The 11,136-nt window shown below is 39.3% G+C and overlaps 1 pseudogene; it reads left to right on the top strand.

Moving 5' to 3' along the window:
• The first annotated feature begins 349 nt into the window (after positions 1-349).
• LOC105538064 overlaps positions 350-11,136 on the top strand; it is an 87,171-nt pseudogene continuing 76,384 nt past the window's right edge.

Genomic DNA, 11,136 nt, shown 5'->3' with positions numbered 1-11,136 from the left:
GCGATTCTTCCGCCTCAGTCTCCAGAGTAGCTGGGATTACAGGCATGCGCCACCACGCCCGGCTGATTTTGTATTTTTAATGGAGACAAGGTTTTGCCATGCTGCTCAGGCTGGTCTCGAAAACTCCCCACCTCAGGTGATCTGCCCGCCTAGGCCTCCCAAAGTGCTGGATTACAGGCGTGAGCCACCACGCCCTGCCTGAGTCATTTTTTATTCTGGCCAAACACTACCTTTTCTTTAATCTCTTAATGGATCTTATATTTTCTATTTCTTATTATCAGAAATAAACTTACTTAAATTTATGCTAAAATGTTAATTTGAAGACTGCTTTCTAGGACTTGCTGTCGCAATGAATGGACGGATAGACGTTAACAACCGCAGTAAGTTTCTGTTTGTTTTTGGAACTGGGTGAATAGGAGTCTGTCAGTATTGTCAAAAGAACCCCTTCAACTCCTGAGGAATCCAATTCCACTTCTCCTAGCTCAGGCTAGTCCCCTATCCCTCTGCACTCCATCCTCCCAGAATATTCTTTTGTGAGCAGGCTCACTCTGCAGGCCTGGGCTTGAAGAATGGGACAAGAATTCTGTTACTAATTCCCCAGGAAGACAAAGAGGAAAAGTCTTCCAAGACAGAAAGCTTGGCTGCTCTCTTTATCTGAGGTCATTGCAGAAAGTGCCTCTCATTCTCTCAGCCAAAAATGAAATCAGTAACTTTTCCCATTTTATTTGGCAAAACAGTAAAAAATTTAAACAAGAATAACTGAATTTGAACAATATAATAAAAGCAATGTCAATTTTCTTTGTATTCTATCTACCCATAGATTCAAGGCTAAAAATAGGAAATTGCTCTTTTTTACCCACTTCTTCCTCTTTAGCTGTGATACATCACCGAGCTCTGTTTATTTTACCTTCAAAATGAATGTTTAATCCATACCTTTCTCCCCATCTCTACTGCAACTGTTCTTCTTAGGCTAAGCCACCATCAAGATTCCCCATATAAAATATAGCCTAAGCACATGTCCTGTCTGGCTTTAATCTTGCTCTCTGTTAATCCACTATTGACATAATAGCCAGCATGGTCTTTTAAGAATCTCTATCAGGTTGTGCTGCATTCTTGATTTCTCTTGCATTTAGAAATAAGCAATTAAAATGCCCACATGTTTTAATGAGATCTTTCATGATCTGTGTCCTATTCTCCAAATCCATCTCCTTCTGCCTTCACTTCTCTCCAGCCACAACCATGATTTTCAATTCCTTGAATTTCACCAGGTTCTTGGTTTTTGCATGAGCTGTTCTAACTGCCTGCATTTCATTCCTTCTTCCCCAGTTGGGTCCTTTGCAAAGAAACCTACCTAGATTAACCAATCTAAACTAGGTCTTCCTCATTACTATCTCCCACTGAGTTTTATTCTTTTCTTCTTCTCAGTTATTAGTATTTGCAATTATACATTGGTTGCCTCCTTCCTCAAACTGCGTACTCCAAGAGGTCAACAAGCTTCTCCAGCATTGTATCCAGCACCCGGCACAGTGTCTGCGTCTTATTAGGTATTACCTGTCAACTGAATTAACTAATTAGAATCAGATTAATAAAAAAGTAATTAATTGATTGTCATATTGATAAATTATAGCATATGGTCCAGATATAAATTTTTAAGTCTCTCTGCTTAAGGAATTGGAATAGGACCTTAAGTACTTTTATGGTGTAGCTGAGATTACTCTTCTAAGTATTATGAAATGTCTTCTGGACTTATTTATTAGTCCTAAAATTGATTTTTTATCTTTCAAATCTCAGTGCTCTGTCTAGCCTGATGTAGTGATTACCAGTCTCCACTTTATCATAATTTAAGGAATTTTTTTTTTTTTTTTTTAAAGCAAAGTCTCTCTCTGTCACCCAGGCTGGAGTGCAGTGGCATGATCTTAGCTCAGTGCAATATCTGCCTCACAGGTTCAAGTGATTCTTGTGCCTCAGCCTCCCGAGTAGCTAGGATTATAGGCATGCGCTACCATGCCCACCTTATTTTTGTGTTTTTAGTAGAGACAGAGTTTTACCACGCTGATCAGGCTGGTCTCAAACTCATGACCTCAGGTGATCCACCCTCCTCGGTCTCCCAAAGTGCTGGGATTATAGGCGTGAGCCACCACGCCCAGCCTAAAAGATATATTTTAAACTTCTTTTAGAAGGAAATCTCTTTCTACAGGTTATCCAAAGAGGAAATAATCTACCAATTGGTGAGAAATATGGAAAGGCTATTTTCAATATAAAAATGCTGAATGTGTTCCTTCAACCATAACTCTTAAGATAACTTGGTTTAACTATTTCTTTTCTTTTTTCTTTTTCTTTTTTTTTTTTTTTTTTTGAGATGGAGTTTTGCTCTTGTTGCCCAGGCTGGAGTGCAGTGGCGCGATCTCGGCTCATGGCAACCTCAGCCTCCTGGGTTCGAGCGATTCTCCTGCCTCAGCCTCTCGAGTAGCTGTGATTACAGGCTTGTGCCACCATGCCCGTGGAATTTTGTATTTTTAGGAGAGATGGGGTTTCTCCATGTTGGTCAGGCTAGTCTCAAACTCTCAACCTCGGGTGATCCGCCCGCCTCGGCCTCCCAAAGTGTTGGGATTACAGGCATAAGCCACCGCGCCCGGCTGGTTTAACTCTTTCTTTCTCAATATCCTCTCCAGGATTAGAGCTGGCGAGGGTCTGATGGAAGCAATTGCTTGGACAGCTTATTTATGTCCTGCCCAAACAGTGATGACTAGTATAAAGGAGGAAATTGCCTTCAGACTGACTGACCGATTCTTGAACCAGAATCTTTCCAATCCGTGCCACCGGAACCACTTAACAGCCAAGTGGCAAATTATGTGCTATCTCTGGTCCTTGGAACAGTCTTCACAGGGAAAGGAAATTTACCTTCCTTAGTCTAATGGCTATGGGAATGAGCCAAAAGACAATTTGGTACTAGTCTGCCTTTGATATAGGATCGACTTTCTAGATCCCATTTTTATTCTTATGATGAAAACCTCCTGAATCCAGATCCATTCCCAGAGACTTGGAAATGGCTTTCTTCCTTGGAATTTTGGTAAACTTTTTCTATACTGGAGCCCTTTTCTTGACACATAGTATTTCAGAGCTTGGGCTCTGGGGTCAGCCAGATTTGGATGTAGATTTTCAATGCCCACTGCTGATTTATTTTTTATTTTTTTTCACAATGCATATATCCTCTCTAAATCTTAATTTTCTCATCTGTATAAAGAATATGATAACAGCAGGTTCCTCATAACAATGTTGTGAGAATTAATTGTGATTAGGCATACAGTGTGCTTAGTACTCCTTTAAAGGTAGCGAATTTTTTTTTCTCCTAAAATTGATCCAACATAGCTAGAGGTTTATGCCTACATCATCTTCAAATTGGAAAGGGCAACCCCATTTCAAGAGGCAGAACTCTTGATTTTCCCATCTTTCTAAACCTCTCTCCTGCACTGTTTTCTACTTCAGTTAATGGGTCTATCATCTACCAAATTGCTTGTATACAAATCTCAGGAGCTGTACTTGATTCCTCTATTTCCCTCTCTTCTAACACACAATACATCAGCATGTTCTTTGGACTCTGTCTCGAAGCATTTCCTGAACAAACTACTCATGATTTTCATTCTTAACCAAAGTTAAAGTTACTGTCATCTCTTTTTTGGACTATTTCTGTAGTTTTTTAATCTTTCTTTTAGTTTCATTTCCCTAAGGTCCCACTTCAACATATCAACAAATGGATATTTTAAATATACAAAAGCTACCATGGCATTTTTTTTTTTTTTCTTTTTTTGGCTTAAAACCATACAAAGACTTTTGGATTGAATAAAATCTCATCTTCTAATTTAGGTTTTCAAGCCCTTCTAATCTGGCTTCCAATTAACTCTTTGGCTTCATTTTCTCCGTGTCTTGCAGTTTGTCAATTTTCTCCCCATCTTTCTTTTCTTCACATATGATAAGCTTGTTATTACCTCTGAGCCTTTGCATTTGATTCCCTAGGTCTGGACAACTCTTTTGCTAGAACTTTGCCTGGCTAATTCATTCTCATTATTCAGATGACAGCCTCAATGTTACATCTTCAGTTACCTTCCCTTTTTAAAGTAGGATTCCTCTCCTACCCAATCAAGCTGCATCCTAGTATTATTATTACTTAACTAATTAATTATTAATTTTTTTGAGAAAGGGTCTTACTCTGACACCCAGGCTGGAGTGTAGTGGTCTGATCATGGCTCACTGCATGGCTCGACCTCCCAGACTCACATGATTCTCCCTCCCCAGCCTCCTGAGTAACTGGGACTACAGGTGTATGTCACCCACACCCAGCTAAATTTTGTATTTTTTGTAGAGACAGGGTTTCGCCACGATGCTCAGGCTGCTCTCAAACTCCTGGGCTCAACCATTCAGCCCTGCTCAGCCTCTCAAAGTACTGAGATTACAGGCATGAGCCACCACGCCTAACACTATCTGATTTTTATTATCAATTTTCTTCGTAGCAATGGTCACTACAGGCATAAGTCACTTTATTGCACTTTACTTTATTGTGCTTTGCAAATAATTTTTTTTTTTTTTAATGAACTGAAGGTTTGTGGCAACCCTGAGTTGAGCAAGTCTATTGGCGTCATTTTTCCAATAGCATGTACTCACATCGTGTCTCCGTGTCACGTTTTGGTAATTCTCACACTATTTTAAATTTTATTATTATTATTATATCTGCTATGGTGATTCCAGCATTTGTCTTCCTCTCCTCAGGCCTCCCTATTCCTGGAGACACACAATATTGAAATTAGGCCAGTTAATAACCTTATGTCTCTCACTTTAAATCAACCACTAGAAATGGTTAAGCTTACTGATGATGGCATGTTGAAAGCTGAGACAGGCCAACGGTTAGGTTTCAGGGGCCAAACAGCCAAGGTGTGAATGCAAAGAAAACGTTCTTGGAGAAAATTAAAAGTGCTACTCCAGTGAATGCGTGAATGAAAACAAAACAATTTTATCGCTGATATGGAGAAAGTTTTAGTGTTGTGGATAGATTAAACTAGTCAAAAAATTCCCTGAAGTCAAAGTCTAATTTAGAGCAAGGCCTTAACACTCTTCAATTCTATGAATGCTGACAGAGATAAAGAAGCTGCAAATGGAAAGTTTAAAACTAGCAGAGTTTGCTTCATGAGATTTAAGGAAAGAAGCCATCTTTCTAACATAAAAGTTCTAGGTAAAGCAGCCAGTGTTGATGTCTCCCGCACCTTTTCCAAGGTGAACTGTAGCAAGTTCTGTAGAAGATCTAGCAAAGATAATTGATGAAGGTAGCTACAATAAAAACAGATTTTCAGTGTAGACAAAATGGTATTGTATTAGAAGAAGATGTTGGCTAGGTCTTTCATGGGTAGAGTGGAGAAATCAATGCCAGACTTCAAAGAACAGGTTGACTCTCTTGTTAGGGGCTAATGCAGCTGGTGACTTTAAGTTGAAGCTAATGATCATTTGTCATTCTGAAATCCCAAGGCCCTTAACAATATGCTAAATTCAGTCTGCCTATGCTCCTGTGCTATATAAATGGAACAACAGAGCCTAGATGACAGCAATTTGTTTACAGCATGGCTTACTGAATGTTTTAAGCCCACTGTTGAGACCTACAAATCAGAAAAAAAAAAATTTTTTTTCAAAGTATTACTGCTCAATGACAAGGCACCTAGTCATCAAAGACCTCTAATCTAGAGGTACAGGGAATTATGTTGTTTTCATGTCTCCTAACATGATATCTATTCTGCAGTTCATAGATCAGGGGTAATTTTGACTTTCAAGTCTTATTATCTAAGAAATATGTTTCATAAGGCTATAGCTGTCATAGACGGTTATTCCTCTGTTGGATTTGGGCAAAAGAAATTAAAAACATGATGGAAAAGATTTCCCATTCTAGATGCCACTGAGAACATTTGTGATTTATGGAAGTAAAAAACGACATTAACAGGAATTTGGAAGAAGTTAACTTTAACCCTTATAAATGACTTTGGAGGGTTCAAGACTTTAGTGAAGGTAGTAACTGCAGATGTGGTAGAAACAAGCAAGAGAACTAGAGTTAGAAGTGGAGACTGAAGAGGTGTCTGAATTGCTATAATCTCATGATAAAACTTGAATAGATGAGTAGTTGCTTCTTATGGATAAGCAAAGGAAGTATTTTCAAAAGATAAAATTCTACTCCTGATGGAGATATTGTGAACCTTGTAGAAATTACAATAAAGAACTTAGAATGTTATATAAACTTAGTTGATGAGACAGCAACAAAGTTTGAGAGGATTCCAATTTTGAAAAAAGTTATACTGTGAATAAAATGCTATCAAACAGCACTGCATGTTGAGACTTCCTTTTGTGAAAGGAAGAGTCACTTCATATGACACACTTCACTGTTGTCTTATTTTAAGAAATTGAACAGCTACCCCAGCCTTCAAAAGCCATCACTCTGATCAATCAACAGCTATCTACATCAAGGCAAGACCTTTTCCTAGCAAAAGGCTGAACTGAAGGCTCAGGTGATTGTTAGCATTTTTGAGTAACAAAGTGTGTTAAAATTAAGGTATATACATGTTTTAGACACAATGCTGTTGCACACTTACTAGATTACAGTGTAGTTTAAACATAACTTATATATGCACTGAGAAACCAAGAACAAAGATGTGACTTTCTTTATTGCAATATTTGCTTTATTGCAATGGTCTGGAATCAAACCCACAATATTTCTTAGGTATGCTTGTATATAATTCACAAAAGAAAATAGAAGTAGCTAATTACTCTGTAAATAAATGTTCATATTTACTAATAATCAGAGAAACTCAAATCAAAATAACAAATGCAAAGCCAAGTATCAGCTATAAAATTGGTAAGCTATATTTTAAAATTATAATCAGAATTTTTTAAGCTAGAGATTTTTAATTTTAGTTTTTTTTCTTCCAACTTTTATTTTAGAATCCGGGGGTACATGTGCGGATTTGTTACATGGGTAAATTGCGTGTTGCTGGGGTTTGGTGTGCAAATGATTTCATCACCCAGTTAGTGAGCATGGTACCCGAACGTAGTTTTTTGATCCTCACTCTCCTCCCACCTTCCACCCTCAAGTAAGTCCTTGTGTCTGTGATTCCCCTATTTGTATCCGTGTGTACTCAATGTTTAGTACCCTCCTCCCTCATTTAAGTCCTTCCTGTTGATGGGCATCTAGGTTGAATCCATGATTTTGTTATTGTGAAAAGGGCTGTGACAAACTTACACGTGCATGAGTTTCTACGGTAGAATAATTTATATTTCTTTGGGTATACACACAGTAATGGATTTGTTGCATCAAATGACAGTTCTGTTTAAGTACTTTGAGAAATCTCCAAACTTAAGCTAGAGATTTTTTATTTTGTGATTAATAAAAAGTCAAATTGGCTATCACACTATCCCATACTCTATACCACCATTTACCAGAAGAAAGGGTTTTATATCAGACTGAGTCATTAGACAGAAATAGCAAAGACAAGTTCATATCATTCTTAACATCTTATTTTAGTCATGCCTCCACCCTGACCTTTGTACATGTTTACCTCATAGGCAAAGTGCTATTACTGCACATGTAATAGACTGTAGTATAGCGTAAACACAACTTCAATATGCACTGGGAAACCAACACAATTGTGTTACTCACTTCACTGTGATATTCAGTTTATTGCAATGGTTTGCAGCCAAACCCGCATTATCTCTGAGGTATGCCTTTATGTGAAATCCTTATATTTTCCATCTCACTTCTGCATTTCTCCAAAATACACACTCTACTATATCAAGAATCCTCATTCCCCATAGTATCCACAGTGTACAAAACGGTGAAGGCATATGATAGGTGCATAATATGTATTGTATACATCACACCCAGTGAATGAGATTTGTAAGTCTGTACTTCTTTGCCTTGCTATTTCATGCAAGAAGCAATGTGAAAAAGAAAGCATAAAAAGAATTTTGTTCTGCATAAGACTTTTGCCACCTTTTCAACAACCATGCAGAAAATGGATGGCAGGCCCTGTAGACCTGATCTTTTTAAGGCACACCTACAACTGAAAGGTCAACCTTCATTATGTTTCCAGCATATCTGTGTACTTAATAAGAGAACAGTTAGCCACAAGAGCAACAACTAAGAAAAAATGGTAAGAATACTTTGACATTTAACAAACCTGTTTTTAGAATTGTTGATAATTTATGTTTCTCCCCTTTGGAGAACAAATTCTTAAGGGAGATTTAATAATTACAAAATGTGAAAATGAGTATGATTAGTAAATACAATCATGGATTCTTTTCTAATCTCCATTTTCTCTCTTTAAGATTTACATGCCAAATTAATTACTTTATAAGCTCAGTAAAGGAAGATTGTTTGGTTATAATAGTTAGGTACATTTTTCCCCCCAAGGAGAGAAAGCAGTTGAAATAATATTTCTGTATTACTACGACTAAATATTTTTGTATTCATCTTAGAGAAGAAAGTTACCGCTTGTCAGTGGAGGTGCTGTGAACAATGGCATATAGTCAAATCTCACTTCAAGGTACATTGTCCCCAGTGTCCTGAAACATTCATTTTTGAATAACTAAGGAGCAAGGACATTATTGATCACAAACAAGACTAAAGAGTGCATACAAATATGACCCTTAACTTTTGTAAATATCAAAGTTTAGGTTTGGATAGACAAAATAGAGTCCAAAATTGATACTGACTAATGAATGCGGTCAATACGGACATTGCAGTTTACCTTAAAACGTTTGATTTATTCTAAAGCAAATTTTCAAATCTCTTTGCTATGTTCTGTCTTTGTTTCCAAAATGACAACAATAAAATAATAAAGATAATTTTTATCTATTTAGAAGGTAGTATATTTTTATAACCTTGGAGTAACAAAAGAAAAATAGATAAAAAGATTTGTAGAACAAAACTGAAAAAAAAAATAGAAAAGTGGAGGCAGGTGATGAATTCATTTATTAACTAAAGGTGAAATAGATGTTACGTGGATTTTAAAGAAAAGCCATGCTTGAAAATCTGACTTTTTATATGTATTTGTAAATGTGTGAATTTTTACTTATGTATCAGAATATGCACATAGATAAATGTTCTTCATTTTAGAGCAACACAAAACCTGGGAGTTCCTACCTATCTTCCCTGTCACACACACAAAAATCCCCAAACAACAAATAGAGAACTACATTTTGTCCAAAATAACTAAAGGAGAGCACAGGGGAACAGCAAAGGAGCAGCAGAAAGCCTGCCAACCACAGAAATCCAGATGGCTGTACAGGAAAGGAGAAAAATCCACCTTGCCCCTGTCACCCCTTCCCCCAATTGGGATCAGCTTGGAACCAGGAGAGATTTCCCCCTATGGGAAAAGGTAAACAGAGGAACCCAGCAGCCTCCATCACTACTGTGGACACCTGCTGTCTTCACGTCGCTACACTTCACTACAGGATACTTCTGCAGTCCTCACAGGCTCTGAACCCAGCTGAAGGACATCCCCAGAGTCCACACATTGTGCTATCCCCAGAGAAGTAGCTGATACTATACCCCATCACTCTATGGCCCGAGATGCTGTCTTTGAGCTGGAACCATTGCTAGAGCATGTCCTGCTCCAGGGTAAAGCAGACTTTACATACCTAAGGGTGCACCCCTGAGGCTTTGCCACAATGGCACCATGCCCCCCTGGTAGTGAACCATCCCTGAGCCATGCTGAGGTTGTGCCCTACTCTCTAGGTCTAAGCACTGTAAAGCGTTCCATCTTCCTATTCCTTGCTGGTGTGCCCTGCCCCCTGTGGTTCAAGCTGAATTGGCAACCTGCCTCCTTGGGGTCCTGAGCCTTGACACATTGGAACAGTTGTGTCCCTGGTGCTGAAACCAACACCGTGTCACGCCCCCCAGGGACTTCAGGCTTCTGGCACACCAGAGCAGTCATGCCCTCTAGTGCTTGAGTTGACCCAGCACTCTACCACTTGGGAGACTCTAGACCTTGGAACATGGGAACAGTCATCCCCTTGTTATCACAGCTAACATGGTGTCTCATCCTCTATACCTCACACCCCTGGTACGCCAGAATAGCCACACCCCTGGTGCTCAAGCCATTATGGCACATCACCTCCTGTGGAGCCTCAACTAACCTGTGTAGCCATGCTTTCTGGGGCTGAGCAGATGCAGCACCTGATGTCGAAGGGAATGAGAGCCTTGGCTGAGCCATTCTGTCCTCCAAGCTGAACAGTTAAAGTTACTCACTTTCCTGTAACTGGACCAACCCTGCACAGAATCTGAGTTGCTGAGGTGCTTCACACTCCTGGGAAGTAGAGTCATCTCTGTGCGGCTGGCCCCCTGTCCCCTGAGGTGCAAGCCACAGATGCAGCTTGCCATTCCTGGGTTCTTGTTGCTGCTGTTCAGGCCTCACAAAGCCTGGGCTACTGCCACGCCCCATCATCCCAGGGCCAGAGTCACAATTGCATGATAGTTTATCTGCCAGGGCCTGAATTGATGCTATACACTGTTGATTCTGGGTCTTACATTACAGTTGCACTGTTATGGCTTAATGCATCCCCTCTAAATTCATGTGGTAGAAACTTAAACCCTGATACAACAGTGTTTAGAGGTCAGGGTCTAATGGAAGGTGTTTAGGTTATAATTAGGTTATTAATGCAGATATAAAAAGAACTTGTGGGAGTGAGTTCCCTCTTTTCTGTCACTCTGACACCTGAGGACTTAGTGTTCATCCTTTCTTTCATTTCTGTCTTTTGCCATGAGAGGACATAGTAAGAAGGTCCACATCAGATGCTAGTGTCTTGATTTTAAACTTCCCAGCTTCCAGAACTGTGAGAGAATAAATTTTTGTACTGTCTGTGGTTTTAGGTTATAGCAACACAAAATGAACTAAGACATGTGCCATGCTCCCCAGGCCCTGAGATTTCAGAGCACCCATCCTTGGAGCCACACCAGTGTCCTGGCCCACAGAGTCAGAGCCACAGGTCAATCCCTGCTCTCTGGGCCTGGGCTGTTGAGCAACAGAGCTTTGTGAGATAAATGAATCCAATTATGCCATGAAGAGTAAACCTGCACCTCAAGTCCCAGGGGCTATAGTAGTTTTG

The sequence above is a fragment of the Mandrillus leucophaeus genome, unplaced genomic scaffold (assembly GCF_000951045.1).
Source record: "Mandrillus leucophaeus isolate KB7577 unplaced genomic scaffold, Mleu.le_1.0 Scaffold184, whole genome shotgun sequence".
Taxonomy (NCBI): domain Eukaryota; kingdom Metazoa; phylum Chordata; class Mammalia; order Primates; family Cercopithecidae; genus Mandrillus; species Mandrillus leucophaeus.
Note: the sequence above shows the minus strand (reverse complement) of the source record. Positions and strands in the feature narration are given on the sequence as shown.